We start from the raw sequence: 19,525 nt of genomic DNA, 5'->3' as shown, positions 1-19,525 counted from the left end.
AACAGACCCATAACACCCTTCCCCCCACCCCCACAACAGACCCATAACACCCTTCCCCCCACCCCCACAACAGACCCATAACACCCTTCCCCCCACCCCCACAACAGACCCATAACACCCTTCCCCCCACCCCCACAACAGACCCATAACACCCTTCCCCCCACCCCCCACAACAGTCCCTCATGTGTTTGCCAGGTTTGCCCTGGCCTATGCACACATAGGGATCCCTATCGACCCCCTATTTTCAATTGTCCTCAGGGGGATTCAGAGGGTTGGCAGATGTGCGCCTGGTGGTGCGCGATGAGCGCCGGAGGGGGCTTGTTTGCCTCGACCCAGAGGATGAGGATGGGGCAGACTGGCCTTGTTGGGAAATGTGGCGGTCCATAGTGTCAGCCATGCGTACCAGGACCTCCCTGAGCCTCCCTATCTCATCGCACAGCCTGTTGGTGTTGGCATCCATCCGCTCTGTGGAGTGCCTCAGCGCCTCCACGATGTTGTCACTGCGATTGGCAGCCTCCTCAACATGCTGCCCAACCAGCACAGACAGGTCTTGTTGGCGCTGCAGGATGGTGGACAATTGGTGGGTAGTGCTGGGTGAGTGTGCACTTGAGGCTGTTCCCCCGGATGCATCCACCACAGCAGGTGATGGCAACATGGGGGACATGATTGCAGGGACGGTGTCCTCAACTGTGGTATCAGATGCAGGGGTGTGGAATGGCACTGGCTCTGGTGATCCAGGGGGGCTTGGGGTGTGCATCTCCATGGCGTGGTCTAGGGTGTCCTCCAGATCGGATAGGGGGGCAGTGGCGGCAGCCTCACCAGTGGAGCTTGCCGCAGCTGAAGGTGGGCCCTCGGTGGCTGGCATCGGTGCGGGTGGGTTCACCACCGGTGGTGGGGCCGCAGTTGGTGGTGCAGCTATTACTGCCGTGGCAGTGGCACTCCGACGTAGTTTGGCACTCGTCTGGTGCGGCCTGCCCCCCTTGCCCCTTGATGTCGTTGGTGTATCCGCCGGCTCATGTGCCCTTGGCCTCTTGCATGTAGCAGTTGCCTGTGTTGCATCAGCGGCATCCTCCCCATCTGTATGTGAGCCTGTCAGGGGCGAGATGGGGGATGGCATTGGTTGCGTTTCAATTTACTTAATGCAGATTACATTATTAATGCAGTTGTGGCAATTGGGACTTAGTGGTTGTGGATGCAGGTGATGTGCCAGTTCAGTGCCTCATCCATGCATGGTAGTGTTTGGGACTTGTCTGTGGTGTTGTGTGCATGTGTGTGTGTGTGTGTGTGTGTGTGTGTGTGTGTCTGTCTGACACAGGCATGGTGATGGATGGATGCATGTGTGGATGTGTGTCCATGCATGAGAGGAGTCTGTGCTTGCATATGGGGGGGTACAGTACATTCACGTCGCATCCTGTCATGTGTACACTCACCTCCATCAGAAGTGGTTCCCACGCCGAGCTCCATGCTGCCTACTCCCTCTATCGACTCGACGGCAATCATGTTGGCGCACGTCTCCTCCCATTCCTTCATCAGGATTGGGGATCCATCTCCACCAGCACTGGCAATGCGGTGGTTCTCCGCCAGGATGCCCCTCACCCGCAGCCTGAGGTCGTCCCACCTCTTCCTGCATTCGCGCACAGTGCGCGTGCTGGTGCCCACTGCACTGACTTTGGCTGCAACCTCCTCCCAGATGGCTTTCTTCCTCAACAGGGTTGGCCGGCGCATGTCATTTGCGAAGACCACCTCAGCATTCTCCGCAAGGGTCTGTGTCAGCATCACCAATTCCTCATTGGTGTATTTTTCTTTGCGCAGCCTGTCACTCGATTTCTTCAGTGCCTTGGGCATGTTGAGGGTGTCCCTGATGATTTCGAACTGCAGGCCACTCCAAACAGGTCCAGGGGGCAGTGGATGGCAATGGATTGTGTTTTTAAAGATGGCCGCCGGGCTCTTTCCCGTTCCGGCGCGATGACGCTATTTCCGCTTCCGCTATTTTACGGTCACCGCTAATAACGATGACCGCTAATAGTGATGACCGCTAATAGCGGTGACCGCAATTTGCATGTAGCGTGAGGGCGGAGGTGCTATCTGCACTTTCGTCAATGCCGGTAAGGGACTTCTTGGGGACTTTTGCGCCATGGCGGTAGGGTCATTACCGGCATGGCGCTATGCTCGTGTCCGCGTACTCGTAATGGTGCGTAATTAGCGCCCTCTTACGAGGGCGGACACGTTAATAGCGCCATGCCGCTAATATGCGGATTTTAGCGCACAACGTGTAATGAGGCCCTAAGTCTCAAGAGGGGTGAGGGTGACTGAAAGACCTCAATGAGCACACAGATCAAGGACACTTATGAATTACTCCAGACAGGTGTTATATTAAAAATATAGACACATTTATTACAAGGCCTTTGTAACATAGACCATAGCAAAGAATCACAGTAATACTAAAGTAAACCAATACATCACAATCAATACAATATATATACAAGACCGTTGGGGTCTAAGGAGTTAAAAGCACAAAATATGTAGACCACCTAGATGGGGAGGAAAGCAGGCAGTGCAGGTAATCGTTAGACCCAGTTCCACATCAGAATACACCTAACTTAAGAGGCAGTCCAAGCCCTACGAAGAGAGGAGCCTTATGCTCAATAGTACATGCACGCGCTTGTGCCAATGGACAAAAATAGGGTCTCTTCGAGGGTCTCTAGCAGCTCAGGAAGGTGGATAAGGTGATGAAGAACAAGTTCCCACTATTCAAGCAGGACCTCCACTGGATGGCAGAGGCAGTTTGAGAGTGCGGGATGGAGTCGCTATTTCCCAATAGCTGTGGAAAGGAAAGGGGCCCTCGGGGGCAACTTTGTGCATAAAAATGGGCTCCTGCGCTAGGGGCCACTGGTTGGGGTAAGGATTACTCATCGGTCCCCGACGAAGGCAGACCCAGACTTTGCCAGTACAGTCCACTTCGCTGGCAGGTTCGAATGCGACAATCCGGACATCTCGACACCGTGTAGTTCCCGAGATGCTGTGAGGATTCCAAAACGGGACAGTGGTGATTTCTCCGCTCCGGGTGGAGGAATCAGCCCAATTCCACTGCAGCCGACTTCAGGGGCAATGGGGTCACAAATGCAGCGAACTTGCACAGGTCGTTACCACAGCTGGGCAACACGGCAACCGCGTTTACTCCAGTCCGGGTACACTCATCTCACTTCAGACCTGGGAACGCCAAGTGTACGAAATTCAGTGTGAGGGTGCCCTGGACACAGAGCTGGCAGTAAGCCAAGTTTCAAGGGTCTCCTCGAAACGGCGGTGGTGACAGAGCAAACATCCCGTGTAAGCTGGTCAGCCCACTGATTGGTCCAGGGACACTTCCGAAGAAACTTACTTGCAGGGTTTGATGAAGGTGCCGAGAATAGTTGGTCCCACTATTCCAAGGGGTCAAAGTGTCTTCGCATACCTTCTAGGACGATCAGATGCAGAGGGGTCCCACAGGACGACAGCGGGCTCAGGGTGCCAAACCTTCCAGCGGGTCACCAGCGGTTCCTCGACTCGGCTTCTTGTTGCAGGATACTTGGCTCCTTATCCTTTGTTCGTGTGAACTCAGGAGATCGACATGGTTGTGGTGTTTCCAGCCTCCTCTTATCCAAAGTTCCCTTCGCGCCAAAACGGAGAGGACCCAATGGGAGATCTGCTTACAAACACTCACTCCATACGTGGACCAATCACGGACCACAGTGGTCCCAGGCATTCAGGACACTCTAGACTCTCTGGCACCCAGGATGTGTATTGGGAACAGACATCCCAGCCCACATCCTGGAGGCCCACACACCAGGCATGCAGAAGCCCGCGAAAGCATTGGGTTTCGTGGGAAAGTGCATGACCAAATAAGGACTAACCCGGTTCGGCTCGACCTGGGGAAGGTGAAGGGGCAAGATGGCCAAAGGACAGGACAAAGAACCTCGTGGCATGGCCATTTTGGAGCCAGGCCACCTATTCGTGCCAAGCGCTGTAAGTGCGGTTAACATGGCAAGAAAGGGTCAAAAACATAAGAAAACGATAGCTGCTACCAGTCCTGTCCGTGACACATCTGCACCGTTCATAAAAAGTCCAGCGAGAGTTTCTAGGGCCTTTGGAAAGACCAGAGACCCAAGCGTACTGTAAGGTAAGTTACATTGTACACTTGTTACATGTTGCACAAAAGTTGCAACATGAGGAAAAGACGAAGGGAAACAAAGTCTCCCAGTACTGACTGTTTTAAGGGCATGTCAGTTTCCCCATAAACGTGAGCAAAAGCCCAGAGGCGTGCAGCCGAGGGCTGTGCTTCTCTGGCAAAGTTTAGTTCAGGGTATAAAACAGCAGCAGAAAGTTTGGGGGGTGACTCGTGGAGGGAAAATGACATTCAAATATGAAATCTTTCCTAACATTGATCAGGGCTCCAGATACTATAGTTGGAGTAGGCGTATTCTGGAGTTTTATAGGAATAGGTTTAGGACTGGGGAGTGGCTCAGGGAGTGGTGAGGTAGATTTATGCTGGATATTAGAGACCTTGTTGCTGTGAGCTACAGGTTCATAAAGGTGGGGCAATCTAGCTTGAAGTCTAGTATTTCTGGTCATGGTGGGGCATGGTACCTGTTTGAAAAGGGACATGATTAGGCCAATTAGCGGTATGTTAAGGCACAACAGAAGGGTCGCCTGGGTCTTACTAGGGCACATAGTTATGACTGCGTGAGAGGGGTTAGAGGAACAGGCTAGTTAAGGTCAGAGCACTAGGCACAAGTAGTCAAGTTCACATCGGGCAGTGGGGTGTGCTATCTATCAGTAAGGCTTGTGGTGCTGGCAAGGCAGATGCTGGTCAAAGAGGCTAGTCCCACAATAGACATTTAACATGAATAGGCTGGTCCCACAGTCAATATCTGAGCAAGAGAGTCAAGTGGCTAATCAAAATAGGCTAATCTCGTGGTAGACATCTATGCATTTATACATTTAGCAAAGTGGCTAAACTAGGAGTGTGGTATGAACCACCAATAGGGTGAGGTGGGCTATGTGCAATGTTCTACCAGCGCACAGGGTGGCAGGTGGATTGAATACAAGGTGCAATCCTAATTAGTGGCAAGATGCTAACGCAACAAAATGGCAGACTAAACAGTACATAGTATGAAAATCACAATCAATAAATTAAGTTGCTCAGAATTACTGAAATGATAGTGGGGGCGCTATGTCAGCGTATCAGGAGTTCAGCATGGACAAATTAAACGTTTAACCAGTATATGTTGCTAGCCTATAGTGGCCTAATATTTTTGAGGCAATGCATACATAACACAAGAAGAAAACAGCTTTTAGTAGTTTCAGGTTATAGCACTTATTGGGCGTAAGAAAAAGTTAAGAGGGTATTATGCAACACTTGAAGAGTGAAGATAGCTATAACTGAATGCAGGTCAACTCGAGACCCTGAGCTAAGAAAAGCAGACATGTTTATATTAGCAGACAATGTCAAGGATAGTGCACAACGCGTGAAATTTACTATTGCTGGAATGACGTGCTAAGGAAAACTGGTACAGCTGAATACAATTGCCAGACTCTGTTTAAGTGGCGTATATATAATCTGTTGATTTAACTCCACAGATGAAAGTATGAAGAGAGAAGGTGAAACTGCAATTCAGGGAAATTACCGGAAAAATGAAGACCCTGGAAAGGAAGAAAACTGTGGTTTTCCCAGAGCTCAGCGTGTGAAAGTTGTTTCATTCCATTAAACCTCACCGTGTGTAAGGGTTATCACTGGAATCCATGCACACAGGACCTTTTAAAGTACTATCTATACCAGAACAATCCCTTAAAGAGGACAGCATGTTTCCTGCAAGAAAATACATATAGGACAATCACATATGAACTCAATGCAAAGGTGAACATTTTTAATGTTATGTTTGTTCTGATGCTTTATCAGAGAAGACACAGGTGGAATGAGTTGTGCTCCCATCATTGCATATAGGTTAAACCTACTACACTCTGATACATTCACCTGTTGGTGTGCTACCTGCTAGAAAACCTTTGGTCATAAAGTCAGTCTGATTCGTATGAAGATAAAGCATGTGGTAGAAGTTGTCAGAATTGTGTCCTGGGGTGTTCAAGAAAAAGGTGCAGCACAATGTAGATTGCCCATAGGGGTGCAACCATAGAACCCCATAGAAAGAAGCTGTTGTAAGTAAAATCAAGGGTCCCGTGAGAGGTTTATAGGGAACATTCTCCAAATGTATTGGCGTTGAAATTATGTGAATTCTTGCCATGGCATTTTTGCTCAACAAAGCCCAATCTGGAGACACTCCCCTCCAAGAACAATTGTATCAGTGCCCTGAATGTGATTAAAAATTCAGTCACGAAAGCAAACTCTACATCAAACAACACACACCAGAGAAAAACCTTATCAGTGCTCAGAATGTCAGAAAAGATTTAGTCAGAAAGGCAATCTGACTCGACATGAGACGACACACACCAGAGAAAAACACCAAGCTCTGAATGTTGGAACAGTATCAGTATTGAAAAAGGTTCAGACTAAATATTAGGCAAACACCCAGTAGAAAACGCTTCTAAATTATCTGAATGTCAGAACAGCTTCAGTGTGAAAGGGTTTCTGACTAAACATGAAACATGAGACTAAACACAGTGCAGAAGAACTTTATCAGTGCACAGAATGTCCAAAAACATTCAGGCGGAAGGACCTAAGACAACAGGAGAGGACACACACTTTCATACAACCTTACCAGTGCTGTGAATGTCAAACAAGTTTCAGTCAGAAAACTAGTCTGAATTACCATGACTCAGCAGAATTATAGAAAACAGATCACAATACCGATAAGCAAAGTCACCACACCTGATATGAGTACTGGGGCAAGTCATGTAATGGACAATTACACACACGGCTGCTGTTGTAAAGGCTTCTGTGGTGGGGTCTTCCTGGCTGCTGCAGTAAGCTCTTTACTGTTAACCCACAGTCAGGTTCTATTTAGAATATACCTAAGTGAATGAGGGTACAATCTCAGCAGTGAGCCAAATAAGTGAATTGGTACAGTGTCAAACACTCCTAACTGAGTGTATGTAATGTGTACTGTTATACTCCCGAATTGCTGTGCAACACTTCAGCCCATAGTGCTATCAATTCAGTTCCGCCCTGGACCGCTCCATCGCCCCTGGCTGTGCAGTGACTAAGAATGAGCAGTCCTATGGACCCAACAGAAGCAGCAGCCCTTATTCCCATACAGCTCACTCCTTTTAGGTATTCAGCCTGCTGAGGGGCAATCTCCAATCACGAGGGCCTTGCATGCGAGTGTCACTGACCCAGCCCCACTACATTGTGTTTGCTTCTGCCAAAGTGGGGAATTTTTGACTTATCAGGTTTTGAAAAGTCTCACTAATGGAATCAGGGATTGGAATTTTGTGCAATTACAATGCCTGTCCAACTCTTTTCAAGGTTTCACCTAACAATCAAATAAAATGTACCTTAAATCACACATTTAGACCATGTTTTGCATTTTGTGTGTTTCTGGCAAGAGAATTCTGCCCGCGGTTGCCGGAATGCACACCCCTTTTGCAATTTACTCTTATCCTTTTAATATTAATTTACTATTTTTATATAACAAACACACCACAAGGGAGTCACTTCAGATGGCTTAAGAAAGTACAGTGAGCGAAAGCGAGTGGAAAGGTGGATGAGAGATGTGATGAGTGGCACACAGGTAAACAGGGTCAAGGATATGTCAGTTGGTTAGTGACTGTAGGCTGAGAGGAACTGATGAGTTTTCAGAACTGAGGATCTTTTCTGGAACTTGAAAGCAGCAGAGGGTTGGGAACAGTTTTCTACACTGTAGAGCCTCGTTTGGATCTACCCAGGCTTTGAGGCAGCGGGTTTGTAGAGGTTGGCCGTAGGCATCTGATCACATGGAAACATATTGTTGAGGTGATGGAGAGCCTTGTTTACACGCAAGAAGCCTTGCATTGTGTCTGATGTTTTACCAGGTGCCACTGCAGCACTGTCATGCATGTGCCTCTGCCTACTTTGGTCACAAGTGAGGCGGACCTTAGGTTTTTGAGGCATGCAAACAAGGTGACCAACTGACATGCCACTGCCGGAGACCCAGTTAAACATTATCTTGTGTGCAAGGAGAGAGGACCTCCAGAAGGAGCATGTAGGAGAATGTGAGTTTAGTGGAAGCATTTAGTTGAGGTTTGTATGATAGGTCGATGCCAAAAGTCTTTGCCGCAAGGTCAGACAGGGGGGCACTATAAGAGAAAGAGATGGGGGGCACCTGGCCTACTGCTAGGATCTCATGTTTCAAGCAATGAAACAGACGGTTGTCATGCATCCCCATCTATATACAGGTCTGGCAGTATAAAAGGGTATATAGCATTGATGACCGGTCCAAACCTGTAGCATCTCAGCCAAGCCATGAGAGGGTTGCCTGGAAGCAATCAGACCTGCCTGACCTGTGCATGGTTTCCATGCTTACAGCCCATTGGTGGAGGAGCCTGCACGAGCTGTGTCTGAGGATAGAATGTAGAACTTGGTTTGAACAACTGACAGTTATTTACAACCTGCTGGCCTGAGCAGTCTCCCTCCTTTCTTCCCAGACACATTTACTGATGTGTTAATGCCACTTTATTAAATATATTTACTACCACTTACCTTGCGTGATATTCCTCAATGAACCCCATACTACAATTGGCGACGAGGACTTAGGTTGCTGTGACGGTGGTGATACATGGAGCCGCTCCGTTCATGCCCGAGCGTTGAGCGGCCCCAGCTGTAATCCTGAAGGTACGCGTTGCTGCGCGAGTGTTCCGCTTGCATGAAGCAATATTATAAACGTATTGCTAGCCTTTGATGTCCCGGCGTGTGTATGGAGTGGACCGCTCCGCAGTTCCTCACAATCGTATTCTTCCTGTTTTGACACACGCACAAGCGCGTTGTTTGTATTATTCGATCGGGAGCAGAGTATATTTAAAACGATACACACGCAATTTTCCAATATAAAGAAAAAAAAAGGAATTTTATGAGGAAAAGTTGCACGCTGACACAACAGGGATGAAGTTTTACCTGCAACAATCGGGAATTAAGTATACAAACAATCCATACAGCCTCACCAACCCAGCAATTACAGATTTCACGAGGAGATGTATAATTGTTGAAACAGAACATTAAGGACTATATATTCAAATCACTGCGTGGTGTGTTCTGTATTATACCATGGCTTTCAGCAGTGTTCCTCCACCTGCTTTCTTTATGCCTACTATTGATGAACCCTGTATTCCATGGAAAAGGTGGATCAAATCATTTGAACATTACGCAGGAGTGGTATGTGGCACTAATTGCAGTGCAGAAAAAAGAAAGTCGCTATTGTTACATTGTTTGGGACCAGCAAGTCAAGAGAAATATGAGACTCTGTCAGATTTGTCAATTGAAGAAAATGCTGATATCAATGAATATGAGCGTGCTGTTAAGAAAATTGATAAACACTTTGAAAAAAAAGTAAGCATAATTTTGGAGAGATATAAATTTGGGAAGAGAATGCAAGAGGAGGGAGAAAGCGTTGAGAAATTCATCACTGCCTTGAGAAAGTTGGCCAAGTCATGTAATTTCAATGAGCAACTTGATGAAAGGTTAAGAGACCAGTTTATGCTGGAATGTCGTAGTACCAAAGTAAGAGAGAGACTTTGGTCAGAAAATGACCCACCCTTGGACATAGTACTTCGTGTGGCGAAAGAAGTGGAACACACCGAAGAATGTGTGAAAGAACTGGAAAATAAAATCAGGCATATGAATATTGAAAATATAAATGGCAAGTCTATCAAAACCTCTAATAACATTGCTGAAGAAAATGAGTCCATATCTATGGTCAACAATGCATCTGTAAGAAAGAAAGAATTCAATAGACAATATGGGTCATTCCAACCTGATAAAGGGAGAGGCAAGCCTAGTCATAAAAATGTTACCAATGATCGTAACAAGGAAGATACTTCTGACAAACCATCTATAGATGTTAGAAGAAGACGCCATGGAAGATGTTACAGATGTGACAGTGCCAATCATTGGGCCGATGATCTTGAATGTCCGGCTTTGAAGATCATATGTAGTAGGTGCAAAGGCAGGGGTCATTATTCCAAATGCTGCAGAATATGAAACATCTGTACAAATTGGATAGGAGGTAACTCAGATAGTGGACATAGTGGTGGAGAAGAAGGTGAAGAAGGTGAAGAATGTGTATTTGTCATTACAGGTGATAATGATTAGGAAGTATTGGAGAGTCCCAAAGCCATGATTTCAATTGATGGGGTGGAAATAAACATGATGATTGATACTGGTGCCAAGTACACACTGCTGCCGCGTCAATTATGGAACAAGGAGAAACATGAGTATCTACATGAGATGGATATAAACCCCAGAGCTTATGGTGGAGTGGAAATTGACGCCATAGGGTGGCATTGGGGAAAACTGAAATTTAAAGATAGAAGAGCCAAAGGTAAAATTTACATCACCAATTGTGGAAAGACACCACTTCTAAGTTGGACTCATCAAAGTAAATTGCAAGTCAAGCTAGATTCCACCATTGAAGATTCTGTATTTGCCATAAATAATGATGGGTATGAAAATAACAAAGTTCTTGACACCAATGAAGTGAATGATGCAGAGATTATACAACCTGTTTTCCGAGATGGTGTAGGATGTCTTCAAGGTTACGTACATCAAATACAGCTGAGACCAAATTGTAAACCTGTAGCCCAGAAATTGAGAAACATTCTGTTTTCCATGCGTGATGAAGTTGGAAAGGAGATAAGGAAAATGTAAGATGTGGGGATTATTGAAAGCATTGATGCTAGTGAATGGGTTTTGCCACTTGTTGTCATAAAGAAGAAATCTGGTAAACTCAGAATTTGTGTAGATATGAGGGAACTAAACGAGTGTGTTGTTCCAGATCGGCATCCCCTCCCCAACATACAAGAAATCATTTCGACAATTGGACCTTCTAAGTTCTTCTCCACTTTGGATCTGACCTCTGCATACCACCAGATCAAATTACATAAGTGTTCCAAGAACCTCACTGCATTCATTACGCCGGATGGGCTGTACCAATTTAAGAGGATGCCATTTGGATTGGTGTACGCAGCTTCTGTTTTCCAGAAGGTGATGCACAATCTGTTCGAGGATGCAGTTGGAGTGATCTGCTTCCAAGATGACATTTTAGTCCATGCTGACAATCAAAAGTCACATGATGAGAGATTACGTTATGTATATAAAAGACTATATAAAGCCGGAATGACCTTAAGTAAGGACAAATGTAAAATCAACTGTTCTGAGATAGAGTATCTGGGACATAAGATTTCTGCGGAAGGAATATCTCCAAGACCACAACTAGTTGATGCTATTAATAAGATGCCAAGGCCATGCAGCAAGGATGAAGTTCGTACATTCATTGGAATGGCAGAGTATTACTCCAAATTTGTCAGGGATTTTGCTGTTCACACAGTTCCGTTACGTGAACTACTCAAGAGGAAGACTTTTGAGTGGAACAATGAATGCGAAGAAGAGTTTAATTTCATTAAAGTAGCCATAGGATCTGCTTCTGCTTTGAAGAATTTCTGCGCCAACAAGAAAATAATCATCACGACTGATGCTAGTAATGTTGGATTGGGAGCAGTTGTTACCCAAGAGGATAAAGGTTGTGAAGTAGTAATTGCTTTTGCCTCAAGACTACTGAAGGGGGCGGAGTTAACAACGACAAAGGAGGGAAGGTTAGTAAGGGAGGCTTATCCCGAACGGCACGAGGCTCGCGCTAGATACCGGGTTGCTGCACCACAGGATAGCATCCAAAGTACTGTGCACAATCACCTTCAAATAAACAGTTGTTGATAATACTTCCTTTCCCACGTAGAACAGAAATATGATGAAATGAGTCCACCTGTTATCTCATCACAGGTGCCAGGGATTCAATCCAAAACTAAGCACAATTTGCGTGTGGAGTTACACGTTTCAAAGAGTTCAAAAACCGCATGCAGATTTACACGCGACAAAAGTTCACGCAGCCTGGACAGCCGCGCTTGCAAGTACAGTAGAAATCGTGATGTTTTACACGCAACAAAAGTACACATAACCAGGACCGCAGCGTGTAAAGAGTAGAGTAGACCGCGTGTGATTTTACACACAAACATAAGCGCACGCAGCCAGGACAGCCGTACCTGAAGAGTTCCATAGTCCACGTGGGGTTTTACCCGTGAACAAAGTACAAGCAGCCAGGACAGCCGCGCTTGGAGAGTTCCAGAGTCCGCGTGGGATTTTACACGTGAACAAAGTGCACGCAGTCCAGGACAGCCGCGCTTCGAGAGTTCCAGCGTCCGTGTGGGAATGTACACGCAAACAAAGTACACACAGCCAGGACAGTTGCGCTTGGAGAGTTCAGGAAGCCGCATTGGTTTTACACGCAACAAACTTACACGTAGTCAGGAAAGCAGCATGCGAAGATATCAGGAACCCGCGTGTGAGGATACACGCGACTGAAGTGCACGCAGACAGTGCTGCCAAAACTCACGTGTGAAGGAAAGCTGCCTGATGGTCTTCTAATGGACGACTGCCGAAGATAGCATGTAGAAATTTCACATGAACAAAAACTGCTGTAACTTCTAAAAAGCAGCTCCAGGAGTTCGCGTGTGAAAGAAACACGCCGAAGAAAGCCAAGGAAGTAACTGACGAGATGTGAGGACACAGATCAAGGGTTCAGCTACCAAACGCCATATTGGTTCAATCAGAAGCAGCGAGCAACGTCTCCATACTGCTTATGAATGTACTGCAGTAACACACGCGACTACCCTGAATCACGTGAATTCAACAACGTGAATAATGCAAACGTTGTTTTCCCTGCAGTACATAAAACAACCTCCATTTAGAATAGAACGGTCTAGCAGTCCTATGCGCATAACCCGTTCTGCGTGAAGATGGTTTTCCAGGTCCAGAGGTAATATGTCCAGCATGCATGACATTAGCCCATTTCTTGAGTTTTTGCAATAGTATCGCTGCAAATAGTTTCCCTAAAGGGTCAAGTAAAGCGATGGGCCGAAAATGTGCTGGATCGTCTTGCGGGCCCTGCTTATATATCGGTACTATCGTAGCAGTCTGCCAAGAAGGTGGAATATGGTTTAGGTGGTTGATCAATGAGAGGATTCTTCTCAGTAGGTTTTCCAGAAGGTGATGCAGGGGTCTTTCTTAATAGTGCATTCGAGATCCCGTCAGAGCCGGGTGCACGGGATGTATTCAGGTGCTGTATTTTTGTTAGCAGATCTTGATTATCATAATGGACGTGCCACTTGTCGTTCTCGGATGTTGTATCAGAGATTTTGTCAGAGGGGCGTACTTTGTATATGTCAGAGTAGTGCTGGATCCATCTTTCTTGTGTGACATTTGCAGTCAGTTTATGTTGGTTTTGGTCGTTGTTGTTCAGAAGGTTCCATAGCTCTCTAAGGTTGTGTGTTTTGTATGTTTTCATGATGGATTCTGCGTCAGTTTGTTATATAATCATCCAGTGCGATTTCCTCCAATTGGTGTAAGCTTGTTTGACAGCCTTAATTTCTGCTGCGGAATCTTTTCTGTTGGCTTTTCTCAGTATGCGCACTGTTTTCCGCAATTCCTTTTTCTTCTCTGCCCATTCTGAATTGAATACGTAGAGATGTGGTTTCGTGGCTTGAGACGTGTTCTCCTTATAGAAGGGGATCAAAAGCCATTGATAGTCGGGTTTGTCTTCGTCGTTCATGTTGGTTTGTTGGAATCGCGCTGGTAAGGTCACAGTATCTTTTTGGCATATGTGCAATCTGTGGAGGTGATTTCTATTTGAGTTTTTGGTTGGGTCTTTGTGTGTTGCTCCATTCCTTGGCCTTATATGATCAGCAGATTATGGTCGCTTTTGATGGTAGGGAGCGTCTGCACTTTCTCTATGGATGCTTTTAGTGCCATTGATAGGTAGATTAAGTAAATTACGGCAGTTGATTTCGCTCTAGACCATGTCGGGATGATGTTTCTCTCATCGGTGGCATGCTTTACCATAATTAGGTTACGAATGCTTGTTTCTTTCAGCCATCTTTTTGCACGAACTGTCAATTTTGTCTGGTTAATTGCTCGGCCATTGAGAGTGAGGCGATGGAGGTTTAGGTCGCCGCAGATAATAAATTCAATGTCTTTGTGTTGGTTGGTTAGTTTATCAATCGCTAGGAAAACGCAGTCGAGAAATGCGTCATTGTTTAATGCTGTCGGATTCCAATATGAGTTTATAATTGCAATCAACCTTTCATTGGTCGTCCGTGGTGTAGAGGTGTATTCGATTAAGCCGCTGGATTTAATTTTTATTACAGTGTTTTGTATCCATGGGTTGATATTCTCTGAGTATATTACACTCCATGCGAGGTCAATCTTGATTAGTGTGAGTTGTCCTGCCGTTGGTCTGTCTTGCGTTCTTTTAGGTGCTGGATTGAGGAAAACTAGGAATCCATCACAACAGGGTGGATCTGTCAACCATGTTTCTTGGAGGCAGATAATGTGATATGATTCTAGTTCGGGCGAGGGTTGATTGAATAGGTGTGCATGCCCTATTGTATTCCATGAGCATAGGGACCAGTTGGTTCTCTTTTCTGTTAGTGGTTATGAACTGCGACTTGCATCATTTGAAGTGTTCAGAGACTGTAAGTCGTGGTCATTGTATTCTCGTCTAATTGGCCAGCGGTCGCTCTTTAGGTGCTCCCTGTTATGGTTCTCTTTCTGCGTTGGGAATAGATCAAGATTTGCTACTGGCGACATCGTCTGTATGGGTCGAGCTCTGTCATTTTTTTGTGGTTTCAGAGTTGCTTCTTTCTGGTTGTTCTCGTAATTGTGCACGTTTAATTCGAAGATAGTAGCATTGTTACTTTCTATGGAATTTGTGCAGCTGCAGTCTCAAAATAGGAGCCATGAAGCCAAAGCATTTTCATAGTGTGCATTGTGCTTGAAGTATTCTTCAACATTGAGATTGCATTTGTCTTTTCCTGGAACTTCTCTCAGAGACCCGCTCTCCTCTTTATTTGGCTACATTGGGCCTCATTGTAACTCTGCCGGTCTTGGTAACAACTGTGCTGGTGAGCTACCGGCACCGTTGTTACCGGACCGGCAGAGTACAAGTTTGCGGGCGGGATGCCCTCCCGCCCGCCAAGTCTGACCTGGCGGATGGAACGGCACCCGCCCACAGACTTTGATGGATGCACCGGCACGTGCATCTGTCCTCCCCATTCCCATTGGGGAGTTTATTGCTCTGCCCTTCTGCTATAAATAATGGGCTCTGTGGATGTGGTGCTGCTTCTGAGCATATCCTGGGGTGCAGTGTCTCAGGCTCTGGGCTTCTGCTCTAAATAATGGGGCTCTGGGGTTGTAGTGTTGCCTCTGAGTGTGTCCTGGGGTGCAGTATCCCCTGCTCTGGGCTTGTGCATTAGATTAAATAATGGGGCTCTGTGGTGTGGTGCTGCCACTGAGTATGTACTGAGGGGATTGTCTCATGCTCTGGGCTTCTCTAAATAATAGGGTTCTGAAGCTGTGGCGCTGTCTCTGAGCATGCCCTGGGAGTGGTGGCCCCCCTCCGGTCACTAGGGCGGACCACACCACGTGTCAGGATCACCCGACTCGGGAACCCATGCTGCGTGCACGCAGCGCACAGACTGCAGGGATCACCCTGCAGAATCCGGATCACCGGATGGCTCACACAGGCTGGAGGCACCGAGCACGTGCTAGCCTCGGCTCTGGGTGCACCCAGACCAGGCTGCCGGACCAGGCCGTGGTTACACGGCAAAACAGCACACAATAATGACACAGACACGAGTTGCCGCTTCCTGGGGCTCTGCTGCACTGGCCCTAACGGGCCAGCAGAGCCCCTTTCATTAAGGAGCGTCATGACATAGTCATGACGCTCATTCTTAAAGTGGCAACGGGCCTACAGTTAAATGGGCCACACAACACATCCATCCTTTATTATAAACAAACAAACCACAGCACACATCAGACTACGATTATATATCTGGACCTGCGACTATGGTGTAATCCAGTCTGCACACCACTCTAATAAACTATTCAATCACTGCAAACACCGGGTGCATTCCAGTCCGCACACCACGGGGCCCAATGGCTGGTTCTGGGGATCAGAAAAGTCCTGGATAAAACTGCCTGCTTGCGATGCTACAGGACAAGAAGAACACATTTTCCTCATCTTCGTTCTCGACATAGTCATACAGTCACCTCCTTTGCTCTTCAGCCACATGGATCGCCACCACTTTGGGGGGCTTCCTCCCTGCACCCTTCTTTGACACACCTCCTGCTGATAGCCCCAACATGCTGGCCAGAGTTGGGGCTGGGCACACCCCTGCAAAGTGGTCCACCTTTCCGCACCTCCCACAGATGTGTCCTTTGGCGAGGCACTCCTGCGCGTGCCAGAGGTCCCATCCACACTGGTGGCATATGGTGGCACCGGGGCCTCTCCGTGATCAATCCCCTCTTCTCGTGTGACTCCCTCCTTGCCACTTGCTGACAGCCAACACCTCCTCCAACTTAACCCGTGGGGGCCTCCACCTTGAGCTGCTGCCTGGAGAGGTCCATAACCGAGGCACGCACATCCACCAACTCCTGGGTGTGGCCTAGTTCCAGGATCCGGTCCAGACCTGGCTCCCTGAGGACCTGTTTTCACAACTTCGCCGAGCAGCAGCTGTAAATTATCTGAGCCCTGATCTCATCATCCTCGAAGTTGCCCTGTGCGCAAGACAACGCGATTCTGCATAGCTTGCCATGAAATGTGTCGAGGCTCTCCCACTCCTCTTGCCTCGCGCATCTCACCCTGAACCGTTCATAGTCCCGGTTGACCATGGGCATGAAATACTCGTTCAGTGCTGCAATGGCTGCGCCATACGATTGATCCCTGGGTCTTGAACAGTCTCTGGATGGCCGGGCCGGCTGAATACAGAAGCGTGGAACATTTTGCTCTGTCCTTGATCTCCACAGCCGCGAAATAGAGTTCTAGGTTTTCTACCCACGCTGTCCAACGGGGTCCTAGACTGGCCAGAGCCCCCACAACGTCAAATGGGTACAAAGGTGCCAGCGGCACGTTCTGGCGGTATGCCCCGTCATTGTCATCATCCCCCATGATGGTTACTGGGCGTGCTGCCGCTTGCCCTTACAGGTGATGGGGCCCTGCGTGGGGGCTGCGCACTCTGAAAGTCACTTAGGGCGCACAGGCACTCCTTGCAGAGTCGCTATCCTTCGGGATTCCCCTGGTGAGAAGCGAGGAGATGCTGCAAAGCATGGAATGACGGTCCCTCAGAGCTGCTGGGGTACCCAGGCCAGGACTTGAGCGGTGTCGGCGGTACCGCTGCACTGTTCACTCCCCCCGTTTCTATTGGAGCGGCCTGCCTGCTCCTCCCCCTCCACTGTGCGGAGGACTGGGCACTCTGTCTTCCCCCTTCCCCTGTGGTGATGTCATGGGGTGGGCACAGCCTTACCTGTTGATATCTGGTGGTCCAGTGAATGTGAGGCCAGCCACTGTTGCCTTTTATCACTCCCTCTTTGATTTTCTTCACCGCCGCAGGCCTGGGCGTTAGGAGACCACGCCTTCTCCTTTCAGGACTGCTTCAGGCCTCTTTGTTTCCTCACCGCCGCAGGCCTGGGCGTTAGGAGGCCATGCCCCCTCCTTTTGGGGGCGCTTCAGGCCTTTGCAATGTTTCCCTTCTTTTTTTTTCTTTTCTCAGGGCCTTCTCACTTCACAGGTCTTTATTCACCTCTTCACCACCATGGGCCCGGGTGGTGATGGGCCCGCTTCCTTTTTGGGTCTTCTTTGTCCTCTGTGATGCAGGCGTACGAGGGCCTGCCGGCAGCTCCTCCCTAATGCAGGGGGTAGCCAGCCAGCCAGCCTCGGCGCTCCCGCTAAACTTCTTCTCTGATGCGGCCGACGCCGCTTGCGATTGGCTCCCCCTCAGCTGTTCAGTGGCCCCCAGCACCTCAGCCTCACTCGCGGGCACCAGGCGGCCTGTGCACGCACACAGCACGGGACCCTGGGCCACCCGCCGCACGGCCGATGCCGCAACCGCTCTCCACACGCCCTCCTCTGAAAGAGGCTTCTGGCAGCCTGCACACGGATGTGCACAGGGGCCCAGACCACCTCGTCACCAATGTGGTGGCCAGCCTCCGGCCACCGGGGTGGGCCACACCACGTGTCGGGATCACGCAACTCAGGAACCCATGCTGCTTGCGCGCAGCGCAGATCATCCTGCAGAATCCGGATCACTGTATGGCTCACACAGGCTGGAGGCACCGAGCACGTGGCAGCCTCGGCTCTGGAGGCACCCAGGCCAGGCTGCGGGACCAGGCCGTGGTCACACGGCATAACAGCACACAATAATGACACAGACACGAGTTGCCGCTTCCTGGGGCTCTGCTGCACTGGCCTTCACGTGCCAGCAGTTCCCCTTTTATTAAGGAGCGTCATGACAGAGTCATGGCGCTCATTCTTAAAGGTGCAACAGGCCCACCGTTAAATGGGCCACGCACCACACTGGGGGGCAGTTGTTAGGCAGAATCCAGTGCAGTTCCCTTAGGGAGCACTACACCAGATTAGGACTACAGGTGAGAGCAATAAATGCCCTTTGGTATCAGTCTGTACCACAAAGATTTAGTTGTTAGCTGTGGCTGAGCAGTCAGACTTATCTCAAGAGGGAGATGAGCAGTATTCAGAGTTTACACAATAGGCATCACAGTACTATGGAGCAAGGAAACACTGACCAAAGCTTTGTATCAAAAAGAGAATATATTTATTTTATACAATTCTAAATCAACACAGAATCACAATCGGTAAAGTAAGTAAAAATTCAGTCAAGGAAAAGTAAATACAACCCCCTATTCAATTGTAGACAAGTTTGCGGTAGAGTGAAAACTGAGCAAAACGGCACAGTGAAAACCAACTACAAATGGCACTCTAACAATGTAACAAAAGGGAGGGAAAGCACAAGTTAAACCGAAATACATTCAGACACCCTCTAGCAACACTTCCCTGAAGTTTTGTGGACAAGTAATGCACAGTAACACTTTAGCAGAATGATAAGTGAATGAAAACTGAGCAAAATGGCACTCCACAAGTTAAAACAGTTGGAAGGAAGAGGGGTTTAGAAGATTTAGGTGCATCAACACATTTCTCATTGAAAACCAATCTAGTGAGAGCAGATCTAACAAATCAGCCAGAGTCAATAGGCCTGAGCCAGTGGTACAGGACCAAGAGCTTAGGAGCAAAAATGTTCTTGTAGCTGCAGTCAACTCTTTAGTAGATAAATGTTAAGAGAGAGGGCGGCCGACCCCACAAGTAGATAAAGGATTTAAAACACCTTTAGGGCTACCACAGAGAAAGGGCGGCCTGGCGGAACAATGTACCTTAAACTTGAAGAAGTGGCTCCTGCGGTGGCTGTTGTTCCTGGTAGTTCCTGCAGGTCGAGGGATCCAGCAGAG

This window comes from Ambystoma mexicanum, chromosome 7p (assembly GCF_040938575.1).
Source record: "Ambystoma mexicanum isolate Mex_15411 chromosome 7p, UKY_AmexF1_1, whole genome shotgun sequence".
NCBI lineage: Eukaryota > Metazoa > Chordata > Amphibia > Caudata > Ambystomatidae > Ambystoma > Ambystoma mexicanum.
Note: the sequence above shows the minus strand (reverse complement) of the source record.